At 47.9% G+C, this 27,283-nt stretch overlaps 1 protein-coding gene across 2 annotated transcripts in view; it reads right to left on the bottom strand.

Moving 5' to 3' along the window:
• FGF1 (fibroblast growth factor 1) overlaps positions 1 to 27,026 on the bottom strand; it is a 104,214-nt gene extending 77,188 nt beyond the window's left edge. The window contains exons 1-2 of one of the 2 annotated variants that reach the window (XM_029216921.1): positions 26,465 to 27,026; positions 16,480 to 16,636 (exon numbers count right to left, since the gene is read on the bottom strand). The gene's annotated coding sequence lies outside the window, so the exon portion shown is untranslated. The remainder of the gene's footprint in view (positions 1 to 16,479; positions 16,637 to 26,464) is intronic. The other variant, XM_029216920.1, reaches the window with a different exon arrangement.
• Between the last annotated feature and the right edge of the window lie 257 nt (positions 27,027 to 27,283).

The raw sequence follows: 27,283 nt of genomic DNA on the forward strand, positions 1-27,283 counted from the left end.
AAAATGGGACTCTGGAGAGAAGCAGGAGTTGGAAGCAGATGCGGGAGGGTCGGGGCCAAGGGGAGAGAGGGGATATTCAAGGGAGAGCGACCTGAAGAGAGAGGCGGACAGAGGCAGTCGCCCTGGGGGACACCCCACATTCTTAGAGACCCCCAATGCAGCCGGTGATCTCAAAGGAGAGGTCACGGGAGACTAGAGGCCCCAAGGTATAGGATCACAGAATTCAGAGGGGAAACTGGCTCTGGGCCATGCTGCCCAAAGCTGCTAAGAGGCTAACCAGAAAAGGAAAACGGAAGCCATAGCCTTGAGATTGGTCTCGCAGCGTTGCTGTTCTAATCACTTCTCCGCACGGCCACCCAGTCCCTCTTCTAAAGGAAGACGTGCGCTCTTCCATTATCAGAAACCTTCAATTTCTTTCCACTTCCCAGACATTAAGGCCCTAAGTCCTTGGCAGAGGATTTCCATGACCCCGTATCTTGTCTGAAAACCTTACCTTCCACCCTGTCCTTCCCCCTCTCAGCCACGTGGGGCCCTCCCCTCCTTGTTGCTTGTCCAGGGCTTCATGAGTTGCTTCATGCTATTCCCTCAGCCTGGAAGGCCCTTCCCTTCCAGTCTCTATCAGCTAAAATTCTTCTTATCCTTCAAGGCCTACATCACATTTTACATCCACTGCAAAGCCTTCCCTCATCTCTCCAGTAAGAAAGGTCCTTCCTTCCTTCCTTCAAGGACCCACGGTGCGGTGCTTTGCCTAGCAATACTTTGATTCCTTCTAAGATTCCATCCAGTTGTTGGTTTGTCTCTCCCCTCCACTGGCTTATGACATCATGAGAGCAGAAGACATATCTTGTCTTTGAATCTCCCCTAGTGTGATCTCCACCGACACCCTCAAAGCATAGGAAGAAACGAATACCTAAGGGCAGTAGATGCTGGCAGTTCTACCACTTCCAGTGATTTACCTGGAAATTACAGGGTCTCAGGGTTATTCGACTTCAGGGCTTTGACCTGCAATTAAAATCTTGGCCCAGCATTGGGTTACCTTACAATCAGATGTGTTATCTGTGATCCCCAGAGCCATTTCGATATTGAGAATACACTATTACACATACACTAAGATTTTTCTGAACATTTCCCATATTTAGACAAAAATGGAAAAACTTGGCCTGGTCCTCAGAAGTGCTTTATCACATGTGCTCCCCTGATGGAGGTTTAGAGAAATCCCTACACAATTCCACCAGGATCATAAACATATTTCAAGAGCCATGAATTGGGAGGAGAAAGTTTCCCAACACTCAGTTTACAGACTCAGAAAGCATCTGTTCATTGAATCTGTCATCTTCTTCAGCCCCTGCGAATAGGCTCTGACAGTATTTAGATGAAATGAATATACTGATCTATTTTGCGACAGCTTGCTGTTTGTAAGGAAAACATATATTCAATAAATGTATTCAACAGGGTTCAGTGAGCACCTACTATGTGCCAGTAGTGTGTCTTTGTTCAACAGTGTACGATAGATGAGTCAGGTTAATCCTTTCTGTGGTCTGTGTTTCAGGGGTTAGATATTCTCTGTTTTGTTATATAAAACTGAGAGCAATTTAGAACTGTTGTAGATAGTCCTGCAATTTTTTGGTTTGCTTTGTTTTTATTTTAGGATAGACAGTTATAAAACACAGCTGGCAAAATGGAAAGAAAAGGTACATTCCTTATGCAGCTGTGAACAACAGAATTTAAATATATCTCTAATCTAACAGACCTGGTTCTTGGCAAGGAAGGGAAACTGAGTTCATTGTTTCTTTAACACTTTAGACTTCACACTCACACACGTGTGCGTGTGCATACACAAAGGGTAAAAGGGCAATATAGCCAGAGGGTATGTTGAGTGATTTTTAAATTCATTTTCCTCAGATCCTGCGGTGTAGGTTGGGAGGGAGTTTCCCAAAGCACTAAACTTGTGAGGAAAGTCTTCCTCTACCTCCATAATAATAGAAATCACCATCTCCTGAGCATTTGTTCCATGCTGGACAGATGCTAGAAGAGCTTTACCTGTTTTACCTCATTATATCCTCTGAGGTATGTGCCATTTACACACAGAAACTGAGGCTCAGAGCGGTGAACCAGCTGAAGGTCATATAGCTGCTTAGGGATAGCACTGGAATTTAAATCTAGTTGTCTAACTTTAGGGCCCACATTTTAGCCACAACTGGGATTTTCCTTAACCCACCTCCATTGTGGCAGAATTGCAACAAAAACATACTTGAGAGGTGACAAGTGACCAGGCCTGGGAAAATGTGGAACATTCCAGATGACATCTCCCCATCTTTTAAGTGATTCTGAAGGACAGATGCAAGCAATGTGGTTGGCCTACCCAAAAGAGCCCTAAAAATAGATGTCTTTCTCTCTTTTGTATTTCAATATATAATGTTCTTTCCTCCTTAATAGTAATAGAGCTATGTTTAAATGTTTTTTATGGCATTATTAATAATGGTGACAATGAACTGGATATCCAATAACAGAGGACTCGATTATAGAGGAATACACTGCCACCATTAAAAATTCTGTTTTAGAAGAATATTAATTGGAATGGAGAATGCCCATGATATGTTGCTAAATGAAAAAGTAAAAGTCTGTGAAGACAGTATGACCCCATTTTTGTTTCTCACGCACACAGGCAGGTAAGGAGACAGACACACAAATACAGACATACGTAAACACAGGAAAAGAACTGGAGGGTACCAATATTATCAGTATTTTAACTGTGATTATCTCTGGATGATGGGTAGATTTTAATTCTCTTAAATTGTATTTTCTAGTACGACTTAAATTTCCTATAATGAAATAAATTACTTATCTAAAAATAAATTTTTAAGTAATGCATACTCATTAACTCAACAACTTCATTATACAAAGTTTTTGAGAATCCACTATGTACCAGACTCTGTGAATTCAAAACATTACAAGGAAAACCAAAAAACAGAAAAAGAAAACAAAGTTACTCATATCCCTGTTCTACTGGCATTTTGGATGACATCCTTGAGGTCGTTTTCTGTGCTGCTTTTAAACACAGTGGTGACCAAAGCAGACAGCCACCAAGCCCTGGGACGAAGTCAGGAGTCCTGCCAATGGAGGCCGACCAGCCTCTGGGCCGTGACTCGGCTGCTTCTACCACCAAACATCATTTCCCTTCCCTCTAAGCCACAGCTCCATCATCAGTAAAAAGGATTAAGAGTGTTACCTACCTCAACAGCCTTTCGGAGGATTAAATGAGTTACAAGTAAAGCGCCTTGAAGTACACAACAGATAGTAACTATTATTACTGTTATTCTATGTAGAATGGCTACCCTGCTGTTCTGTTTTGTTTTCCATCTCCTTTCTTCCAAAGAGTATAACATAGCCGTATTTCTCTTGGAGAGCAGGGACCACTGTTTAGGTCATTCAGGCATATAAAGTCACCTTTGAGTTTTGCATGTAGATCAGATCACTTAGTCAAAGCCATTCGACCTCATATCCCAGGCAAAGTTGTAATGGCTAGAGAGAGCTGACGTGGCGTAAAGAGAAACCAGAATATTTCTACACCTTTCAGAAACTCTCGGGAGCCAATATTGGACAAAGTTCTTACTTAATTCTGTGTGGAAACCTAACACACGTGGCTAGGTATAGGCATTAGGGTAGGTAAACTCTGTTGCTTATTCTGACCAAGTCCATGACTTGGGGGCCTGGTGTTCTGTTTTGTCTTAGTAGCTCTGTTCTTTGAGCTCTTTGGAAGCAAGATGCTTAGCAGCCAGCTAATTCCTGGAAGAGACAGCCTGTTTCTAGCTGTGGCCCTGCCTCACTCTAGCCTCTGCCCCGATCATCTCCTTTCTGCATGACTCCCAGGCCTCCTAACTCAGACCCTTGCCTTCCCTCCACCCCTCTTACAGTTAAATCTCCACTCAGGATCAAATGAGGATCTTAAAATGTCCACTGCTGAGTGCCGCCTCTAATTCGAATCCCCCAGTGGCTTTCAGTGCATTCAGAATAAAGCCCCAACTCTCTGCATGACTCCAGGCTGTGCATGATCTTGTCCTTGCATGCCTCTCCAGCCTCATCTTTTTTTTTTTTCCCAGCCTCACCTTTCCTCCATTGTCTACTCTACTTGACGTATCCTGGCCTCTGCTGGAGTCTAGAACACAAGTCTGCTCTTGCCCACCTCGGGGCCTTATCACATGCTCTTCCCTCCACAAAGGATAGTCTACTCTTCACCCCTTCTCTTTGCATACCTGGAGCCCCTTAATCCTTCTGGCCTTTGCTTCTATGTCACCTTCCAGAGGCTTTCCCTTTCTACCCAATTTGTAACAGCTTCTCTTGTTCCAGGACCTTGTTTGTTTCCTTTGTAGATCTTATCACAATTTCTACTTATTTCTTTATTCGTTGGCTTACTTGGTGTGTGTGTGTGTGTGTGTGTGTGTGTGTGTGTGTGTGTGCGCGCGCGCGCGCATGTGTGTGCGTGTGTTTGTATATACTCTGTCCCCCACTCTCCTGCCTCATTAGAATGTAAGCTCCTCAAGGGTGGGGACCATGTCTCTCTCTTCATTGTTGTATCCTTGGGGCAGGACCCCTCATGGAGAAGGTATCCAATACATAGGGAAGGAGGGGAGGGAGGGCGTCTCTGAAAAGGGGGATGCTTTTCCAGGCAGCCCAGTTTCCCGTGAATGTGGGCAGTGTGTCCTGCTCAGCCCTAACATTACCGTACAAGTTTAAAAATAAAACCCCTGGGTGGAGTGAGAAGCCTTTAAAGAGGATGCGGGAGAGATAATGAGAAACAGGAGCTGGCCAACACAGGCCCAGAAGGATGTGGGACTGGCCAGGAAGAGAAAGGGACCTTGACTTCAAGAAAATACTGCAAGAGCCTGATGAAGGTAGGACTCCTCATTAGTCACCAGAGATCTTCCTCTTGGTCTGCAGCAGATGAAAAGACTTTAAAGTCACCAATTCAGGATATGCTTCCATCCTAGAGCAAGACATGTTTAGAGTTTTTTTTTTTTTAAGAGCTATTCTTTAGAGTTCCTGAAACAGAGGCCTCCACACCCCACATCTGACTGCCATGCTGTCAGCAGAAGCGGGAAAGGCGAGAGGTTACAGGGAGGCGATGAAGCCTGCTTTGGCTCACCCTCCCCCTGACCTTCCCCAGGGCCCATTCCAGCGTGGGATCCGAACCTCCCACCACAGTAGGGTCCCGGCCAGACATCCCAAGGTGTAGCCGCCCTCCACAATCTTGGCTCAGTTCTGGGGCAACGCAAGGCGGGGAGGGTCAGGTCAGTGGGTTGCTAGAAACAACTTGGACATCGCCTTGGAAACGCTCTCCCCCAACTCGCGCTGTGTGCATTTGGACCCATCCTGAACCAGCTGTGTGTTAAATCCTCCGGCCGCAGTGGGAGGTAGGGAGGCATCTGCGGAAGGTCAGAGTGTGTCAGGAAGGGGTCCACCTCCATGATGGGAGACCATCGATCTTCAGGCCTTAGTGAAAGGTCTGATGACCCAGGAGAGCCACGGGCTGAAAATCCATACTCTGGGCCTGGTCTCCGTGGTGCAAGAATGGGCTGGACCGAGGGTTAGGGCTGCCAGCATCCCCTCCTCCAGACTATGACCTGGACCCCTTCCCGTAATCCATCTCTCTGTGCTGCTCCAAAAGCCAAGTGATGTGCTCACGGTCACCTAGTGCAGGGGAATATTTGCAAACCTCTGCAACATTGATCACCACTGGGTTTTTCCATATTCCCCACTATGTGATGGTCAGGAGGGCCACAGAGGAATGGGAAGGAAATTAGCAAAGTATGGAGAGAGACAGCTGGAGCTGTCCACGTCCCCTTAATAACCTCCACAACCCCCTCTCGAGAGGAACTCTTGCAGAGAAGGGAAACAAAGCACAGAGAGGACAAGTTCCTTACCCACAGTCACTCAGGAGGGTGGGGCAGGGCATCTGGCGGCCTGAATGTAGAATAACTGTGCAGTTCACAGCCTACAGCAGGCCGTCAAGTTCGCCCTGCAGTCAGACTTCAAATAATTTAAACTCAAAGCCCAGGGTCAGGGGACATGGAGCAAAAGTTTGAAGGAATCCATGCCCCGAGGAACCGCGCGCCCCCTGGAGGGGTGGGAATCCCAAAGCCTTTTAAGGAATTGTGCTAAAGGAGCCTCGCTGAAGTCAAGGCTTCTTTAATTGTTTGTTGCAAACGCCTGCAGCTTAAAACTGCTGAACAGGGAGGCTTGTCTGCTCTATGCTTGAACTCTTTAAGGGGGCTTTTGCTTTCTTGGCTAGTTCTAGGTTCCTGACATGTGGATTTTAAGTGCTGAAAGAGCATAGGGTGATAATTGTCCCTTGGAACAAAAAAAGACTGACAGGGGAACAGCAGGGCAGCAGGTGACCTTCATGTTCCAAGATCATTTTTTTTTTTAATTTTTCTAATAGGAATTTTAGTAATAATTATTTTTGTAAAAAACAAAAAACAAAATGATAACACAGAGTGCACACACGAGCACCACAAAAGCCTAACACAAGATCATTTTTTTCAGTTCAAATACATTCTTAGGAAAGCTTCCAGAAAACCTTAGCCAGACCGCGAAGATTGTCAGTAGCAATAATGTTTATTTATTTATTTATTTAGGCTGTGTTGGGCCTTCATAGCTGTGTGCAGGCTTTCTCTGGTTGTGCCGAGCAGGGCTGGGGGGAGGGGGGCTACTCTTTGTTGCGGAGCACGGGCTCTAGCCGCGTGGGCCTCAGTAGTTGTGGCATGAGGGCTCAGTAGTTGTGGCTCACGGGCTCTAGAGCACAGGCTCAGTAGTTGTGGCTCATGGGCTTAGTTGCTCCACGGCACGTGGGATCTTCCCAGAACAGGGCTTGAACCCATGTCCCCTGCATTGGCAGGTGGATTCTTAACCACTGTGCCACCAGGGAAGCCCAATAATTAATATTTTATTGAGCAAACACTGTGTGCTATGCATTATGTAGTAAAACATTTTTGTCTCACTGAAGTCTTAAGTCAGCCCTATGAGGGAGTAACGGCTAATGCTGATAATATAACACTTACACTCTCTCAGACTTCACCTGCATGAACTCACATAGTACTGTCAACGACCCTAGGCTATGGGCGCCGTTATTATGTCTCTTTTACAGAAGTGGAGAGGTTACGGAACTTGGCCAGGGCTGTGCAGCTGTTGTGTGTCAGAGCCAGAATTCAAACCCAAGCGGTCCTGCCCCAACCATTATACTCCCTAGCGTCACGCCCCGCAGACTGTCACTCTGAAATAAGAAAAGGAGGCTGAGAGAGACAGGGCAGAGGTGGAGCCATCAGGAGAATTCTTGGTCTCCCATGTCAGCTCTCTTTCCAAGGAACTTAGGACACTGCCTCCCGAGCCCTCAGCAGAGATCCCAGGACTGACCTGGGAGAACGGCAGCAAGTTCTGTGAGGCCAGCGGAGTGGGGATTTTATCCTTGTGAAGAAACCATCCTGAAGCCGACCTGAATCTCTGCCCCTAGAAACATCGCCATTAGCATTTCAAACACGAAAAACCAGTGGAGGCTTAAGGAGGAACATTTTGCCCCTTTAACGTAAACACCACCCTAGCACTAAAGGCCAAGAAGCTGGGGCCAAGCCAGCCTGGGACCCTGAACCTGGGACGCACTCTCCCAGGGGCTGCAGCTTGCCGTGTAGACTCCAAGGAGGGACTCTGAAGTATTCATTCTCCACTGTCCTCCAGGTGCCATTTCTAAATTCTGACGAAGATTCTGAGGAAGGACAAGCGCAGCCTGGTGTTGTAGCAGCTCTCTGTGTCCCGGAGGTACTGGGGCAGCACTGTGCATGCACTGATTTATCAGTGCACATGCTGCTTCCGCTCCCATGGGACCTGGTGGCAAAGGCGAGGATGAGCGGCTCCACCCACCTCCCTGGGTGCGAGGGTTGGGACGCACTGGATCGATGTCTCCCTTCTGGGTGCCTGACATCACTTGTTTGCCTTTGATGCCCATCAGCCAAAAGAAGTTATTCATCTTTGAGCATGAATAATACAACTCGGCTGGATTTTTCCAGGCTCCCAAAGCGAGTTCTCTGAAGAGCTAAGATTGCACACACTAAGCCAGAGCAGCCGACGCAAAGTATGGGGTCCTGGGCACTGTGAGGGGCCTGCCGACTCGAGTCAGGGTCGGGGACCCCGATGCGCACTTGTCGGTGCTGCTTTCAGACGTAACGTGCCCCTTTCTAGAGCTGTGAGGAGCGACAGAGGCTGGGGGGTCCCACTGCTGTCCTTGGTCTTGGCTTTCCCACTCCCAAGATTGAACCAGTCGCTCATTCACTCATTCATTGGGCACGTACTATGTGCCTAGGCTCTGTCCTAGGCCCTGGGGATATAGCAGGGAACCAGACAGATGAGGTCCTGCCCTCCTGAGGCTTACGTTCTAGGGGCGAGAATGAATCATAGCAAACTTAAAAAATTGACAAGACGACTACAGACTGGTGTAAGTGCCATGAAGGAAACAGAGGTAGGATAGGGAATAGCAGGAGAGAAAGCCTCTTCAAGGAGTTGACAAGAGGTCTGCTGTGTGAAGAACTGTGGGGAAAGCACTCCAGGCAGATGGAACAGCAATTGCAAAGTCCCAGAGGCAGGAAAGGGCGTGGAACAGCAGAGGAATGGAAGAGAGGCTCATGGGGCTAGAGCCAGTGGGGGATGTGAGAGAAGTGGGAGGATCTCGCTCCCCACGAGGCCCCCTGGCTGCTCTCACCTTCCTGAAAGTCCCTTCTCTTCTCCAAAGTGTGTTCCACTTGCCCCAAGGACTCATCCTTGCTAAGCCAAGTCTGGTCCCTCTGCTGGAAGGAAATTCTTTTTTTGTTTGTTTGTTTGTTTGTTTGCGGTACGCGGGCCTCCCACTGCTGTGGCCTCTCCCTTTGCGGAGCGCAGGCTCCGGACGCGCAGGCTCAGCGGCCATGGCTCACGGGCCCAGCCGCTCCGCGGCACGTGGGATCTTCCCGGACCGGGGCACGAACCCGTGTCCCCTGCATCGGCAGGCGGACTCTCAACCACTGCGCCACCAGGGAAGCCCAGGAAGGGAATTCTTTTTGTGGCCGGCAGGACATATGGCAAAGGCGTGGCGTTCAGTTTGACGTCAGGACTCGCTCATGGATTATGCCGACAACTGCTGGCGTCGATGTAGAGTTTCCCAGTGATGGGAATGGGGTGTGCGTCTCTGGTAGCAGGGGCACAGGAGAGGGCTGCAAACCCCAAGGTGGACTTCCCACAGCTGCGGGCCCACCTTGCTGCTGCTTGTGTGAAATCACGAATAAGGCAAATTTTGGCGTCAAGCTCTTTGCGCTCCTCCTTTATACTCTCTGCCTCTTTTCAGACCTGTCTCTGCCCACGTTCACCCCTGGTGCCTCAGGGGGTCTGCCTGGGCTTCTTGCCCCTGCCTCTTTCCCCTTCACAGCTTGAATCTTATGCTGAATAATTGGCCTGCTGACTGCTGGCCCTCTCCCATAGCTTCAGGCAAAGTTCAGCAGGCAAAGGAGAGGTTATAGTCACAAGGCCTCTCTGTGTCCTTCAAATGATACCAAAGAAGGGGCCACCTGGTCAACCCCAGTCTGAGCCTGGCCTGGCTGCCAAGTTCACAAATTAACCTCATCAGCAGGAGACAGCTGTCCCCATTTAAACCCTTTCCAGTGGGGCCATGACCAACACCTAGAACATGCTCAGCTGAGGGGGACTACGCTAGAACACTATTTGGGAAGTGGCCTGGAACTTTATTCCCTAATCGTGACACAACCAACCCTAGGTTTGTGAGCTCAGGAAGCCTGCTGTCTTGCTTCAGGGCTGACCCACTGCTGAACCACGCCAGCAACTTGTTTGTCCTTTGTTGAACTCAGAGTTTACCCTATAGGGGATCTCCTCCTTCTCTGGCTTTCTGTGGCTCTCAGCAAAGGACCGAAATGCTCAGTGTGGCCACTGTGGTCCAGCCCACATCTGCCCCTTTGACGCCAACTTGCCCCCCTGCTCCCCTGCCTTCCAGCTGCACTGGCCCCCCCCTCCGCTCCTTGGTGAAGCCACACTTTTTACACCATGTGACCTTTGCTCATGCTCTCCCTCCACCTGAAACATTCGGCCCTCACCCATCTGACCCCTGCTCATCCTCCAGATCTCAGCCCAAGCATCACCTCCCCGCCGAAGCTTTTCCAGAGCCCCTGACTGGGTCCAGCACTCTGCCCTGTGCCTGCAGGGGGAGTTCCTGCACGATGGATGTCGGTGGACCCACCTAGCCTCTACTTTTCATGAAAGTAGGGACTGGTGGTCCCAGGCCCGGTGGCCTGCTCCTGGCACGCAGGAGGGGCCCCATGAATGAGCTGCATGACCTGAACTGGTCAGGGATGGCCTCCAGTGTGCCCATCCTGGTCTCCACTCTCTCTTTCTCTTTCTGCTCCTGCCTCCTTTTTTCTTTGCTTTCCCTTCCCTCCTTCCTCTTCATCCTTTCCATTCATTCCTTCTTCCTTCCTGGGCCTTGGGCTTACCTGTGGCTCCCAAGAACACTATTTAAGCCAACAGAAAAGCACTCAGAATTAAAGAAAAAGTTGCCACAGCTCGGCAGAATGTGTTGGCCTTCACCTAGATCAGCCCAGACCCAGGGCCTAGAGGGGGAATCTGATTCCTACTGTAGCCGTTTCCTAAGGCCGCTGTAACAAGTACACAACAGAAATTTCTTGTCTCACAGTTCTGGAGGCCAGAAGTTCAAAATCACGGCATCTGCAGGGTTGGTTTCTCCTGAGGGCTTTGAGGGAAGGATCTGGCCCAGGCCTTTCTCCTTGACTTGTAGATGGCCATCTTCTCCCTGTGTCTTGCCACATCATCTTCCCTCTGTATATGTCACTGTGTCTCAATTTCCCCTTTTTAAAAAGGTCACCAGTCATACTGGATTAGGACCCACCCTAATGATCTCTGATAACCAGGCTTCCCTGATGGCACAGTGGTTAAGAATCTGCCTGCCAATGCAGGGGACACGGGTTCGATCCCTGGTCCAGGAAGATCCCACAGGCTGTGGAGCAACTAAGCCCGTGCGCCACAACTACTGAACCCCGCGTGCCTAGAGCCTGTGCTCTGCAGCAAGAGAAGCCACCGCAATGAGAAGCCCGCGCATGGCAACAAAGAGTAACCCCTACTCGCCGCAACTAGAGACAGCCCGCAGGCAGCAATGAAGACCCAACGCAGCCAAAAATAAACAAATAAATAAATAAATTTATAAAGAAAACAAAACAAAGCTGGATGACCTCTGTCAGGACACTATCTCCAAATAAGGTCACATTCTGAAATACTGGCGGTTAGGAGTTCCACATATGAATTTGAGGGGGAAACACAATTTAACCCATAACAACTACCTTCTACCCACCCGTTGACCACACCCTTTTTGATTTATTGAATGAGATAAAAATAGGGAACCACAGGGACACACCATCTTCTGAAGAAATTATATGGGAGTCTCGGGATGGGGGAGGACAAGATAGGAATGTGAAGGGGAGGAAGACACCCAAGAATGAGAAAGGAGGGTTGAACTGACAGAGAAGCTAAAACTATGTTCATAGCCCCGCCCAAGGGTTCTGTGGCTGTGCTCTGGGGATCTGCGGGGCCTGGGTTCATATCTCAGATCTGCCACATACTGGCAGTGGGGCCTTTCCCCTCCCTTGTCAAATGTGATAATAATGGCACCTAACTTACGGGATGGTTGTGAAGGGCTTAGTACTGTGCCCGGCACAGGGTAACTCAATACGCAGTAGGCGGGCTGTCGCTGTTATTACCAGCAGCGGAGGTCTAGCCTAAGTAAAAATGGTCCAGGAAGAAGCTGTGACAGAGAAGAGGCTAACTGCCACTGATTCAGGCCCCGTGACTCTGTTCTCATGAACAGCAATGAAGACAAGGGAACCAGAGCAACAGTCAGCCCGAGGTTTCTTCAGCTGTAACCTGTGGACCAAAGGCATCAGAACCAGCTGGGCCCCAGCCAGGAAATGCAGAATCCTGGGCCCCTCATGAACCCGGGTACTTCAGGACTTGTGTGGGTAGGTCCCAGGAACCAGAAGTTTAAAAAATCTTTTTAATTAACTTATTTTTTGAAGTATAGTTGATTTATAATGTGTTAATTTCTGCTGTACAGCAAAGTGATTCAGTTATCCATAGACATACATTTTAAAAATATTCCTTTCCATTATAGTTTATCACAGGGTATTGAATATAGTTTCCTGTGCTATATAGTAGGACCTTGTTGTTTATCCATTTTATATGTAATAGTTTGCATCTGCTAACCCCAAACTCCCACTCTGTCCCTCCCTCCTCTTCCCCTTGGCAACCACAAGTCTGTTCTCTATGAACCTGGTGTTTTAAAGAAGCTCCCATGTGATTCTCATGCACATTAAAGTCTGAAAACACCTGGGCTAGACCACAGGTTCTGGAGCGGCAGAGATGAGTCTTGTCCATCAGTAACCCCCAGATCTACACAGCCCTGGTGAGAGGTAGGCACACTCTCACACCTGTTCCTATCGCCAGCATTCCTTGGCTGAAGTCAGAGAGGTGGGCTTGAGCAATTATGCATAAAACAAATCTCTGTGTGTCATGTCTTAAACGTTCAATTGAGAGAAATTGCATTGGCAAATCAAGCCTTTTACATCACTGTAAACTTCACTGAGCCCGGATACTACGTTCTGGATTGCCCATTCCTCCTCTCTCCACTGCTGGAGTCACCTAGTCTTGACCTCGGGCTTAGCTCAAGATGACCTCTGACCTTAGGCTAAAGGGGTGTCAGGATATCTGGCCCAACACCCTTGCTGTGTCCGTCTCTGTACCATTTCCTCTCTTCTTGGGCACCGTCCACTGCCTGCTGCAGGAAGGCCTGAGGCCCACCTTGTCCCCCAGGGCCTGCGTTCATGTCTTGTTCCCAAACACCGAGCCCCAAAGGTCATGGGTCCTCAAGGCTGAGATTCTGTCCCCAGGCCAGTTTAGGGTTCTGCCGTCTTCTTGGCAAAGCTTCCAAATTCTGGTCTACTTTCTAGGGCCTTCAGATCTCATCTGTTGCTGAAGTCCATCTGTCACCAAACTCTACCTGCCTCTCAGGACACCTCCAGTGATCCCCCAAATCATAGATGGCATACTGGTTAGCAGCACAGCCTGGGTGTAAGCCTGGCTCTGCCACTTGGTAACTGTGTGACTGTAGGCAAATGGCCCGGCCCACCAAGCTCAATTCCTACAGCCGTGACAGCCCTACTTCACAGGGTTGTTACAAGAATCCGGCAAGGTCACACACGTAAAGTCAGGCACGGTGCCTGGCTCATATAAGGGCTCAAGAAACGCTGGCCACCAGCACAGAAGCTCCTCTATTCTGAATGCAAGCAGAACTCCACACCAAGCAAAAGCACCTCCAGCTGCCCAGAAGGTGGCACTGATGGTCACTCAGAGAGTCACTTTGGACCTTGGAACAAATGGACTTGTGAGCAGCCTTTTCAGAACTGACCTTTCAATGACAATAATAATAGTAATAACAGTAACAACAAGAAATACTTAGGTTTTACTCATTATAAACCAGGCAGTGTGCTAAGACTATTACTCATTTGATCCTTTCAGTAATAAGGCTGGTACTTTATTACCCCATTTTACAGATGAGGAGACTGAGGCACAAGGTCACAGGACTAGTAAGTGTCAGAGTCCGAACTGAACCCCAGCTTCTTCCTGGCTGCAGAATCTATGTACTTAACCGCTATTCTGCTGCCTCTCTTAAGTAGTAACATTTAGGAATCAAAATAATTACTATTGGGCTTCCCTGGTGGCGCAGTCGCAGTGGTTAATCCACCCGCCGACGCAGGGGACCCAGTTCGAGCCCTGGTCCAGGAAGATCCCGCATGCTGCGGAGCAACTAAGCCCGTGCGCCACAACTACTGAGCCTGCGCTCCAGAGCCCGCGAGCCACAACTACTGAAGCCAGTGTGCCTAGACCCCGTGCTCCACAACAAGAGAAGCCATACCAACAATGCGAAGCCCGCGCACCGCAACGAAGAGTAGCCTCCGCTCACCGCAACTAGTGAAAGCCCGTGCGCAGCAACAAAGACCCAACGCAAACAAAATAAATAAATTAAAAAAAAAAAAAAAAAAAAAAAGACTTTGCGCTCCCAACGCAGAGGGCCTGGGTTCAGTCCCTGGTCAGGGAACTAGATCCCACATGCGTGCCACAGCTAAGAGTTTGCATGCCACAACTAAGGAGCCTGGGAGCCGCAACTAAGACCCAGGGCAACCAAAAAAAAAAAATAATAATAATAATAATAATTACTATTCCCTCCCTCCCTCTTCTCTTGCTATAGGCCACTGGCCCAGATGCTTGTCCTTGTTCCTCTACCTTGGACTCCTTTACCTCCCAGCTGAGTTGGACCTCCTGTCAGCCCAGGTTCATTCTCTGCTACCTGCCCCCCCAGGTAAATCCCCACCTTTCTCTATGGCTGAATGGGCTGGATCCAGTCCCATCTTTAGGTGGGACACCTTGACAGTATTTGATGAACTTGACGAGTGAATCCTTTCTTAAGGAAAAACAGTCATTCACTTACAATTTATGTGTCCTGGATAGTTGTTAGATTGACCTAAAACAGGGTATGTCTGTAGCACGACTGATTGCAGATTATTTTTCCAGTAGCTTAAATCAAGGAGTATTGCATTAGCCAAGTAATGCCTATTTGATGAGGTAGAAGGGGTGTGTCTTCCCCTCTGTATGGTCTCTGACTGCTGGAAGCTGGCACAGGGGGGCAGCGCTCCATGACCTGTAATAGTTTATTCAGGGTCCACATAATGCACGTCAGCAGAGTGAGCGAGCACATCTCTGTCCTGGCATCAGACGTCCCTTTGCTAGGTGTAGATAGAACGCATGGATGTCTGTCCACTGTCACCGTGGAAATATCGTCATCAGAGCTGGCGCTACCTGCCTGTGAAATCAAACCATTTTAATTAACTGGATACTGCTTCCTTAAATCCTTTTTGGAACCTGGCAAGCCATATATGTGTATGTGCACACCAGATTTGGGAGGAAGTTTACAAGTAACTCAGTGTCTTTTCCCTTAATTTTTCGTGTATTAACTTTGTTTTTGATGAAGTACTGCATTTACAAATCCATTTCCTCATGCTAAAAAGGTAGAATCAACAGAAGACAGTCAGGTACATGATCTCAAAAGGGGAATTTCCTTGGAAGCCCTCAGTGACAACACAAAGAAAACAAAGGGAGTTTGCGACTGTGAATCACAGTCTCCACCAAAATCCACATTCATTCACCCAGACAGCCCTGGGAGGCAGCTGGCCAGCCCTTTGCTAGACCCCACTTGGCAAAGCTGATTTCTCTCCAACCCTTTGCCGCTGTTGGGCTGGCTCGCCCTCACTCAGAGCCCAGTTCACCCTCTGCCCGGATGATTGCATCCGCCCACTGGTGTTCACGGAGCTAAATCATAAACAATTGCATCCCTATAGCAAATGAAAGGGAAAGTGCCAGTTACCAAAGCGGGAAAGTGCCAGTTACCAAAGCAGGAAAGTGGGGGTGGATTTAAACAGCTGGAGAGAGCACAGAGCATTTGTGTCTGCTGAGGCACAGAGCGAGCTCTTGCACCTGAGAGGTGAGATAAGTGGGTGCCCTCTTGGGTCTCTGAAAAATGGGTCCGTGATTAAACGCCTGAAATTCCCACCCCAGCACCTGGAGGTCTGAAGTTTTCGAGCGCTCCGTCTAGAAGCCTTGCATAACTTTTGGCATATAATAGTGACGTAGGTGTGGATAGTGTCAGTGCCAGAGAATGTGCCCGGTGGCTAGCCATTCCCATCCCCTCTCTGCCGGTGCCTATCTGGAGGGGCCCTGAAATGAGGGTGTGATTTTCAAAGGGGATCAGGACAGTAAGAAGTAATCCAGGTGACCAGCAGGGCCATCAGAATCCCACCCTCTCAAACACACTCAGATAATCCTATGTTTCAGCCCAACTTTTATATCAAAAGGTTGAACAAATCTAAGGTGCCCACACAGTGGACAGGATTTCTAGGTGCCTGAGTTTCCAGGCTACCTAAGAGGGTAAGTGTGGCAAGCAGGGTGATGCCAGGCAGGCTTACGAAGGCCACAGTGTCCTGCTGAACCACAAAGGCTTTAGTGAATGAGAACCTTCCGCCCCCTCCAGTCCTCATGGCCCGGCAGTGCGGGGATGAAGATAAAGGGGGCAGCGGGTGCATGATTATTCTCACAGTCTCTGCACTCCAGGTGCTATTTTTACATGTCTGTGCGATTAGCCAGCCCTGCTTTTTTTTTCCCAAGCAGCCTTATACTTGCACTGGGACGGACACACACACACACACACACACACACACACTCTCTCTCTCTCTCTCTCTCTCTCTCTCTCTCTCTCTCTCTCTCTCTCTCTCTCTCTCCACCTCAGCTCTGGATATATTATAACCTGCTCAGAACAGAAACCCTGATTCTTACCTGAACAGCTTGCAGGCTGAGGGCTACTTCTCTCTCCGGTCGAAGGGAAAGGGGATCCACTTGGTCTCGTCCGCTCTGTGGTGTCACTGTCACCGCGCTGCAGCTGCTTCTCCAGCAGCCCCAAGCCGACTCTCTGAACCTCCCGGTGGCCGCGGCTCTGTGTGGGGAGAGGGGACGGGCCGTGGCATGTACATCAGGTTGCTGGTCCGCCTGCAGACACCGTGCCACAGAGCTGGCTCCCAGTCCCGCAGGGCTGTGTGGGAAGCAGGGAGGCAGGCGGGGGACTGACAATGCAGCCTCTGGGTCTCTCTCTGGCCTCGTTGATCTGCAGAGGGGACCTGCCTTAGCGACCCCGCCCACAGGGATGCACACGGAGCTCTAAGGGCCCCCAACCCTGGGCAGCCAGTGGCAGGCCCAGGGGCACAGAGCTGGTGGCCAGCAGGGAAGGGAGGCAGAGACAGCAGACGGCCGTGGCAGCTCTCCTGGGTGTTATTTTAGCGTGGTTTGTCTTGGGGCAAATGGCTGAGCCGAATGGACTACTAGCCTGTCTGAGCAGATTCCTGTTTATTTTGAGGCCTCAGTTGGCAGGGAAACAGCGGGTCGCGGCTCATAGACACTCCTCTGCAATCAGAAGGCTGCTGGATGAAAGGGAATCCTTTTCGGTTCTGGCATCTGGCATCCCGCACAGGGTGTAGATGTCTGTGTGTGGCAGTGTGTGTGTGTCTGTCTGTGCTGTTCCCATTTTGCAAAGCTGCTCGAGGCAGTGGCCATGCAGATTAGGGCTGGGGAGGGGCTGCAGAGAGAATATTTCTGCCCTTCCTCACCAGTGGTCAAGCCTGTCCATGCTGAACTAGGTGAATCATCCGGTGGGGATTTCTTCAATGGACCATGGGTGGCATCTGTGCCCCTGGCCAGGATGGGGTAACGAAGAGAGGAAGCTGCCTGTACAAATAACTCTTTGGCTACAAGGTGAGGAATGAAACTGGACTGAAAGGATACAGCTTGGGAGGTGTCTTTGAAGAGACCAAATGGAAACATGATTAATAGTTTCTTATAATTGATGAAGAGTCCTACCTGCTTATGCAGGTGTCTGAGCCTGGGAGGTGTCACAGAGTGTGTGTGCAAGCCTGCCCACCTGGTGATTCAGATAGGAGGTACAGATTGGCCTGTTGGAATTAGAAATATGCTCACTGGTCTCTCCCTCCTCTGGGAAGGTGGGGGTGGAAAACTGTTCTCCAGACTCATCAGGGAGCAGCCAGGGAGACTTCATGTGCCTCTGAAGGGACAGGCTCAGAGAAGCTCACCTCCTGTGACAGAACTAGAGGCACAGACATCACACAGCTCCGATAATGGATGAGCCACAAATCTCCTAAAAGGGACTTGAGAGGTGCAGAAAGAGTTGATTTCTGCAAACTTTATTAACAGGAACCTCCATGAATTGCCACTACCACATATTCAAAGGTCCTAATAATTTGCTTTTTAAAAAATAGTAATTTTCTCAAGCATCTGCACGATTCCAGAGGACCTCTGGATCACAGATGAAAATGTTTCAGACAGTCACCTTCTCAATATTGGAGAATTGCTCTGCTGCATGCAGGGGGCAGGTGGACTGTTTTTAACCGCATGGAATGATAGATTGTAAAGTTAGGAAACACCCTGAAAACACCGAGGACAGAGATACAGCTCAGCGTCTCACCCAGGTTGCCCCCATAGTTTCTAAGTCCTCACTGGGTCTGAAAGCTGGTCTCCCACCTCAGGCTAGCACCCTTGAACCTGCCCACACAGGGCTGTTGACCATTTCTGGGCTGCTCAGCATCTCAGGGCCCTGACTCCCTGCTTCCTGAAAGAGATTCATGAGGCTTTCCGAGCCACGTCTTTCCCGCAAGCCAACACGATTATGGTGACAATCAAATGTGCCCAAGCATGTGACAGCACCTTGAACACCGGTAATGCAAGTGTAAGTCATTATTTTAGTGTTACTTCTCCATTACATCTAGTTGTGAAATGCTGTTAAAAAAAAAAAAAAAAAGCCAAAAAACCACACAGCTTTCAGGCAAATACAACCACTAGCTACTGATATAAACCAGTTTCTTTATTACATATCAGGTGTTGTTCAGCAATGTTCCTGTCCAAATACTGGGAACTGATTCCTCAGTTCCTTAAAGTACTTACTGTAATATAATTCTCCTTAATACTGAATTTTTTAATGTTTTGGTTTAACTTCCCTCAAGTTCCATATTTATTTCAACTTCCATGTTGAAATGTCTAGATTTATCATTTTTAAAAAATTTATTTTATTGAAATATAGGTGACTTACAATGTTGTGTTAATTTCTGCTGTACAGCAAGGTGATTCAGTTATACATATATATATTCTTTTTCATATTCCTTTCCATTGTGGTTTATTACAGGATATTGAATATAGTTCCCTGTGCTATACAGTAGGACCTTGTTGTTTACCCATTCTCTATGTAATAGTTTGCATCTGCTAATCCCAAACTCCCACTCCATCCCTCTTCCACCTCCCCTCCCCCATAGCAACCACAAATCTGTTCTCTATGTCTGTGAGTTTGTTTCTGTTTCATAGATAGGTTCATTTGTGTCATATTTTAGATTCCACATATAAGTGATATCATGTATTTGTCTTTCTCTTTCTGGCTTACTTCACTTAGTATGATAATCTCTAGGTCCATCCATGTTGCTGCAAATGGCATTATTTCATTCTTTTTTATGGCTGAGTAGTATGCCATTGTGTGTGTGTGTGTGCGTGTGTGTGTGTGTGTGTATACCACATCTAGATTTATCATTTAAATAATATATGTTCAGATGCTTGGAGTCATGAGACATGATAATGTTAATACTTCCTGGCCCTTCTGTTATTTAACATGGGAAGGGACAGGACGTTTCCTAGTTTAAAAGTCTGGCCTCAGAATAGCCTTCCAGCTCTGGGCTAGGAAATAGTCCATGGAAATAATAGCTGTCCAAGCCACTTATTAAGCGTTCACAAGATGCTAGATCCTGTAGAGAGTGTGTAACAGAAACCATATCTTCCCTCAAAGCGTTTAGACCACTTTTAAAGCCATTAAGACTATTTAAGGTGTTTAAGTGATTAAAACTTTATATGCTTACTAGCCCTGCAGAGGGTGGATCTGAGAAAGGAAGAAAATGACAGATTTCGAGGACCAACAGAAATCCTAGTAGAAGCCGGGTAGGTTGATCCACAGAGGTGTGGCCTTGGCCGGAGTCAGCCACGTCTAGAATGTTCTGGCCGGTGCTGGAGGTGAGATTTTTCCTTCCGTGTCCTAAGAGATTGACTCACTATCAAGCACTTCAGCAGCAGCTGTTACAGAAAGTGGTTCTAAACCTCTTATAAGAGCTTTAGAAGGACGAGAAAGGTAGAATGGGGCGTTTCTTTGGTTTTTTCTTATTCTGTGCTCAGTGCCTCTGAAAATCAGACGTAAGACTGTCCTTTTTTAACTGCACCAACATGAAAAAGGAATCAGAGCGTGATAGATTCAGGAGGACTCCAAATGTCCCAGAAAATAAATTTTCTTTCTCTCCCGGCATAACACATAAGCCCTGGCTTCTTGTTCTTGAACCTTGAGGCTGACATTCAGTATTTGCTTTAAAATGTCCCCTTCGCACATCCTGTTTACATAAACGGTACAGTTATGTGAAATGCATACCAGACACACTGCATGTTCTTTCTAATCTCATTTGACCTTGTTCGGACTCCACAAGTCCTAATCAGCTGACAACAGGAATCAGATACTGCCTGCCGCTTTCTCCCCGCAGTAAAGTATTTCCTTCTGTTTATGCCCAATCATGCAATTAAATGAAGGGCATGCTGGCCTCCTGGCGAACCAGCTGCCAAGATGACGGAGGGGAGCAATTTGACAAATAGGGCACAGGGAAATACAGCAGGCATTCACAGGAAATTGTATTGGTTGCCCAAGGAGACCTGACAGACACAAACATCACCAGAGCTACAGGACAGAAATGGGGTCCAGAGGTCCTCCAGTGAGAAGGTGTCTCGCTCTGATCCCACTCTAACCCAAGAACAGGAACTTGTCCCAGTTTGTCAGCCTGGCTCTCAGCGGCTTCAGGGGAGGAGGCCTAATTAGGGAGGGTCACACCCATGAGAAGTAGGCTTCCTCTTTCTGATATTGGTCACCCATAGCCTATTGTATGTTTTCCTAGATCTCAGCTTTTCAATTTTTATTTTAAGATATTTTATCTTTAAATAAAGTAATGCCTTGTGCACATGTTAAAAATGCACAATGTACAGAGAGGTATAAAATGACCCTCACTAACCCCCTTCTTCCCAAGATAACCACTATTTACTTTTTTTTCTGGATCCTTTGAGGGACAGAAATGTCTTTACACACTTGAATGTGTGTATGCTTAAAAGCGATTTACTAGGGACGGTCCTGCATTGTTTGTTTTTCACTTAATAATAGATCTTTGCACATTGGTCTGGTACATCCAAGTGCCAATACTCCTTGCCTGCATTATTGCAATACCTCCTCGCCGACTTCCCTGCTTCTACCCTTACCCCCTACAGTTCATTCCAGAGGGATCCTGCTAAAAGGTAAATCGGATCATGTTTCTATTTGGTCAAAACTGCCCAGTGCCTTTCTTTGGCACTAAGAACAAAAGCTAAGCTTGCTGTTACCACCTGCCCCTCCAAATCCATCCCCGATGCATTCCTCCTTTTCACTGTGCTCCAGCCTCACTGTTCCTCATACAAGCCAAGTGTGGTCCTACCTCAGGGCCTTTGTACTTACTGTTCCCCCTGCCTGAAGTGCATGCATTTCTTTTCTGCCCCTTGATTCTTTACGTGGCTGGCCCTTCCTTACCATTCTGGTCTCATTTCAGACCCTCCTCCCTGACCACCTGTTCTAAATCAGCCCCTCATAGATCTTTCTTTTTCTTCATAGATCTTTTTACTAGCTGAGAATTACCATGTTCAGTTATTTGTTTACTTATATGTTGTCTGTCTTCTCCTAGCACACACACTGGAATGTAAAGTCCGTGAGGAGAGCAGGGATTTTATCTGTCTTTTCACCCTTATATTCCCCGTACTTGGACCAATGGTTCTCAAACTTGAATGTGCATCAGAATCGCAGATGACTGTACCCCAGCTCCAGAGTTTCTCATTCAGTAGGTCTGGAGCGGGCCTGGGAATTTGCATGTCTAACAAGTTCCCAGGTGATACGGATGCTGCTGGTCCACGGACCAGACTTTGAGAACCACCAGTCTAGACAGTGCCTGGCACACAGTGAGTTGCTTATACGTTTATTATGTGAACACACGAGTCTGCACGGAAGGATCTGCTATTTTCTTTGGAATGGCAGTTTTATTTTCACTATATCATTTATTTATATTTATTGGACAGGAAACCTCCTCCAATTCTTTGTGACCGGAGGGCCCCAAGTTCTGTCAGCTAAAATGATGTATCAGCTCCATTGGTTTGTCAGCCAATGATCAGAAACCTAAAGTGTTATAGGCCCAGGGGAGCCAGTGAGAGGCACCCCTCGTTCTCTGCCTCAGTAACACGTCAAAGCCAAAGGGGGTGGGATTCTCCCTTCATATGTGACAGAGAACTTTCCCTATGGGGAATCACTCAGGCCTCCCCTGTAATTGTTTAACAACTGTCCTGTTGACTTGCCTTGGTGCGTTGGAATGTATACAACACACACACACACACACACACACACACACACACACACACACACACATACTTTTTCATACTGAGTTTCAGGAAGTTACAAGATGCCCCAAGTCCATTTTAATCTCAAATTTTAAAACTCCTGATCTAATCATTGACTATCTATTTGGCAAAACAAACAAAAACAACCTGGATCCCCAGTTTGTTTTTAAATTCCCAATTAAATAAGAGATTTAAATGTAATAAGACAAACCTTAGAGGACAACATTAGAGAAGAGCATTAGAGGAAAGCATTAGGTAATGAGATTTACCGTCTTAGGATGGGGAATGCTTTTTGAAGCATGATTTGAAACCCAGAAACAAAAACAGAATAGTGAGATTGATTCCATAAAATTTAAAATGATCTGTACAAGAAAGAAGAAAAAAGGTCCTTCAGTTTAGACTCTGGGGAGAAATCTATGGAGCCTATCTTTTCCATCTATATTCTTTCCACTTGAATTGTCTGGGTGGCCTGTGGCCAAGCGTGGTGGGATGAGACATAAGCTTATCAGAGCAGACGGGGTAAGACCACATCCTTCAGCAAAGCCCTGTCACTGGGTTCATTAGCCATGGTTTGGGGGTTTTCTGAGCAATTTTATTGAGATACAATTCACATACCATGGAGTTTGCCCATTTCAAGTACACAATTAAGTGGTTTTAGTATGTTCACAAAGTTATGCAACCATCACCACTGTCTAATTTAGAACTTTTTTTGGTCATCCCCAGAAGGAACCCCATACACATTAGTAATCATTCCTCATCCCTGCCCTCCCGCCAGGCCTACACAACCACCAGTCTACTTTCTGTCTCTGTAGCTTCGCCTGTTCTGGCCATTTTATATACATGGGATCATACAGCGTGGGTTTCTTTTCCTTATAAAGCATGATGTCTTTAAGGTTCACCCACATTGTAGTTCGATCCATATTTATCAGAACGTCATCCCTTTTTATTGCTGAATAATATTTCACTGTATGGATATGCCATCTTTTATTTGTTCATCAGTTAATGGACATTTGGCTTATTTCCTCTGTTTGGATATCATGAGTAATGGTGCTGGAACATTCGTGTTGTATACAAGTTTTTGTGTGAATATTTGTTTTTATTTCTCTTGGATCTAGTGGCGGTTTTTCTCTTAAATATTTACCCAAAGCCGATTACTTAGCCTATTTAATTCTTTGGGTTTTAGCTTTGTTCTGTCATGACCGCCTGGGGAAGCAAGCAGGCTTGGACCTCAGAGGCCCGCTTCCCGGAGTCCCGGCCCCTCCCTGCTTCTGTGTATTTGGGAATGTGCTTTCATCTCACTGTGCCTCACTCGTGGGGATGCCAGCTCTCTGAGCCTCTCAGGGATACTGTGAGGATTCATGGCATAAACCCAATAGGATCTGCTCTCGAGAAGGTGCTAACCCACAAGAACAGGTTCACGTGCATCAGAGAAACAAGATACCCACAGACCAAGGGCTCCCAGCACTACAGGTGATGGCATCAACCAAGAGGCCAGTGGCTGGATGCAGAGGCACAGACGTTACAAAACAAAAAGTACCGTTTACTTAAGATTTGGGTTTCCTTGGAGATCTGAATTTGCTGAATTTGGTTGCTTTCCAAATCCTGCAAGCTGCCCTCTGAGTGAGGCCTCTGGCCTGGTCACCCTGTTCAGGGGGCAGGAGAAAAGGACAAGTCCATGCCTGGTGATGGGCAGCCGGACGGGCAGACAAATTCTAAAGCCCACCCTCCAGCTAATGTTTCCCCAAAGACCATTCTAATAAAAGAACTCATCTAATCCAAAAGCACCTCGCTCTCTGCAGAGCCCCAGAGGTACCTCCTTTTGTGAAATTCCTCTGCCCCTGACCTTCTTGTTGGCTCTGGGGTAGGGGTGTGACCCCTCATCGCTGGGCGAACCCCCTGTAGAGGCACTGGGAGCCCCGGAGGCAGAAGAGGGGCCTGAAATATCTGAACTTTCTCCTGCTCTCTGACCATCACCTGTGCCCCTCGCTCTTTCAAATCAGGCAGCAGGAAGTACCACTGATAAACATGTAACTGAGGAATCTAATAGGAAAGGAGATGGTAGGCTTGCCTGGGTTCTAACTCCCAGGCTGCCACTTACTAGCTCTCTGATCTAGGACAAGTGACTGAGTTCTCTGAGACTCAGTTTCCCCATCTGTTAAATGGGGATAATAGTGGTATTTACCTCATAGGGTCACTGTGAGGATTACCTGAGATGATGCCTGTCAGGGGCTCCAGTATACATTCAGAGCTCCATCGGTGTTTGTCATAGTTATTATATTACTTACACAATCAGAATTAAGGATCTCAAGTAATCTTGCCATCCTCTCTAAGCTATTTAGGGAGGCTGTTTTTATTTTTATCTATTTTTATTGGTTGGAAGCACCTAATGTGTGTTAGACACCACAGGGAGGGCTGGGGATGAAACTTAATTTTCCCCAGGAATGTAAAATTCAAGCTGGGAGAGAAACTAAGATACATGCAGTTCTTAAAGAACAGGTAAACAGTGGACTGCAATGCCGAGGGGCAACGCTGTCCCAGTGTGGAGAGGGAGAGAACAGAAAAGGCTGGGTGGGCCAGATGCGGCCTCGGAGGGGAGGCAGCACGGAGTCTGGCCCTTGAAAGGCAAGATGGGCTCACATTAGCAGAGAAGAGGGAGGAAGAAGTGGGCAAAGGTGGGTGAAGGGAAGGGGAGACCCGTGGGAGCACAAGCAGGTTGGGGGCAGAGTGGGTCTGGGCATGGTGGGTAGTCTGAGCCAGAGACAAGCCTTCTGGTGTCTTTCCCACTCTCAGGTCTCTAGGGATGACGTACCATGGGGTCTTTTAGTCACCTGTTCTACTAATAATTATCCTTTCTATGAGACTTTCTGTCACGCATACATTTTTGTGGACAATAAGAGGGAGGAAAGAGGCGGGGTTATGTTGGAGGAGCTCTGGCTCTTAATCTAGACGATCACAAAAAATGCCGTACAAAGTGCCAACCAATGACCTTGGCCATCCTGCATGCAGCCCCCTTGATTGTCTTTGGGGACCCAGCCTTTCATTGCTTTCAGGCCATGTGGTTTTGGGTGGGGATGACTACACCCCCATGGCAGGGATGGCACAATACCCACATTGGTTCAGTGAATTGTGACCCTGAGACTCTAGCTAGAACTGTTGGGAAAGGGAAACACCTATTCTTGTAGGTTGGCTGGGCCAGTAGGATGTCAGCACCCAGCTGCTGGCAGCCACCTTACCACCAGGATGAGTGAGTCTTCCTGGGAGTAGAATGACACAGGGATGCAAAGCAAGAAATGGAGAGAGACAGATTCAGGATAACATCATCTGGGCACCTGGATCCCACCATATCAAAACCCTGGCTGTTTCAGTTACATGAGGAAAACATTTTTCCCTTTTTTGGTCTAAGTCTCTTCAAACTGGATTTCAGTCCATTGTCACTAGAAGAATCTTGACTTATTCAAGGAGTTATCTTGTTCCCAGCAATGTTGTTGGCTTTACTCTTAGCATAGATATTTGTGGTCCTGAGCCGACGGGTGGTGTGTGTCAAGGAATAACGGTATGCGTGTGCAAGCGATGGAGACACCTATCCATACCCTCAATAGGCACAGGTACATGTCACGTGCTCGGGTGGCGGAGATGTTAGAAGGAGAACCCAAAACTCTGCAAAATGTCGTTCTTCTTTGCCCCTTGACTCTGCTTACGGAGCAATTCTCCCCAAACCCTTGATTTTATTCCTCTTGTTCTCAACCAAAGAAGAGAGTTCTTGGATCTGTTAAGTATATTTTGCGGGGTTCTAAAGTCATCAGGGAGAGATGGGGAAGGGGGGAAAGGAATCTCTACAGATGCCGTTTGTGTTTCCTGCCTTTTGCCCAATTACAGGGAATCGGCTGGCATCCTTTTATTTATTTCCTATTCGATGCAGAGCTTTTAAAAAACTAAGCATTAGCATTACTGCAGTGGGATTTGTCTAATGATTTTCTGGGAAATGTCTTCTTGGATCTCAGCAAAGATAATTCACTTTGTAGAAACCCTTTCCTGCTTCCCTGCTAAGAATTCGACTCACCCAGTTCTTTCTGAAAGCAAGCTGGCCTCCGAATGAGAGAAGGGAGTACAGGAATGCTTTAGTCTAGCATCCATCACACAGCCTCAAGCCTGCCACCGACTCAGATCAGGGAGAAGCAGTGGAGGGGGGAGAGCGTTCATGCAGAGCACAAGCCTGAAGCCAAGCGGAAAGTCCACAGCAATCGGAGCCCCTTGGAGAAACGGATGCACTCACCTCTGTACTTCGGTTCTGGGGCACTTTCTTTCTGGGTGATGGCAGCTGCGTAGCCTACGGCATCCACACTGTCCTACCAGGACCGCTACAGGCAGGCCACCGTGGGAGGAAGGGCGTGGCCTTCACCAAAGGAGGCAATGCCCTTATTCCCCTGGAGTCCAGGCTGTTGGAGCTGCTTGTTCTCTCTCTCCTGCTCCCTCTCTGATGTGTATGGAGCTCAGGGAGCCCCCAGAGAAGGGCCGTGTGCACACCGCACACCACACCCGCCCTGATGCAGGTGGGCTCCGCCACCTTGGGGAGCCTGGGGAGTGCGTCGTCAGGCCACCCGCATGGGGTCCCTACCAGTGCGGCTGGTGTACCCACAGAAAGCCCAAGGACAAGCACTTGTGTATTTATTTCTCCCCCTCTCATGTGATCTTATTTTTGGACCGAACACAAAAGCTATTTGGGGGCTGGACAGCTGCCAGGTGAAAGGGCAGTTATCTCATCCAACTTGTCTCCATGCCTCTCTCTGAACTATGTCCCTGTTACCTTTCCACGTATAAGGCAGAAGGCGGGGAGGGGGGCTTGCTCTGAACCTTACTTTTAATATATCTGAGCTATTAGTCCAAATTACTAACTGTATTTTAACCAGTTCATCCCCACCCTTTGAGATTTCACAGAATATCAATCTAATGAACAAAGTCACTGCTTTTATATCTGAGGCTGGTGCGCATGTCCTACAGTCAACACGCATCTGGCCGTCATCTGCACACTGCTGTAGACACAGAGACCCTCTTACCAGCACTGGGTGGGACCCCACCCCTGGAAGGCACTCGT

Source organism: Monodon monoceros, unplaced genomic scaffold (genome assembly GCF_005190385.1).
Source record: "Monodon monoceros isolate NGI ecotype Baffin Bay Population unplaced genomic scaffold, NGI_Narwhal_1 Super_Scaffold_12, whole genome shotgun sequence".
In the NCBI taxonomy this organism is placed as follows: Eukaryota; Metazoa; Chordata; class Mammalia; order Artiodactyla; family Monodontidae; genus Monodon; species Monodon monoceros.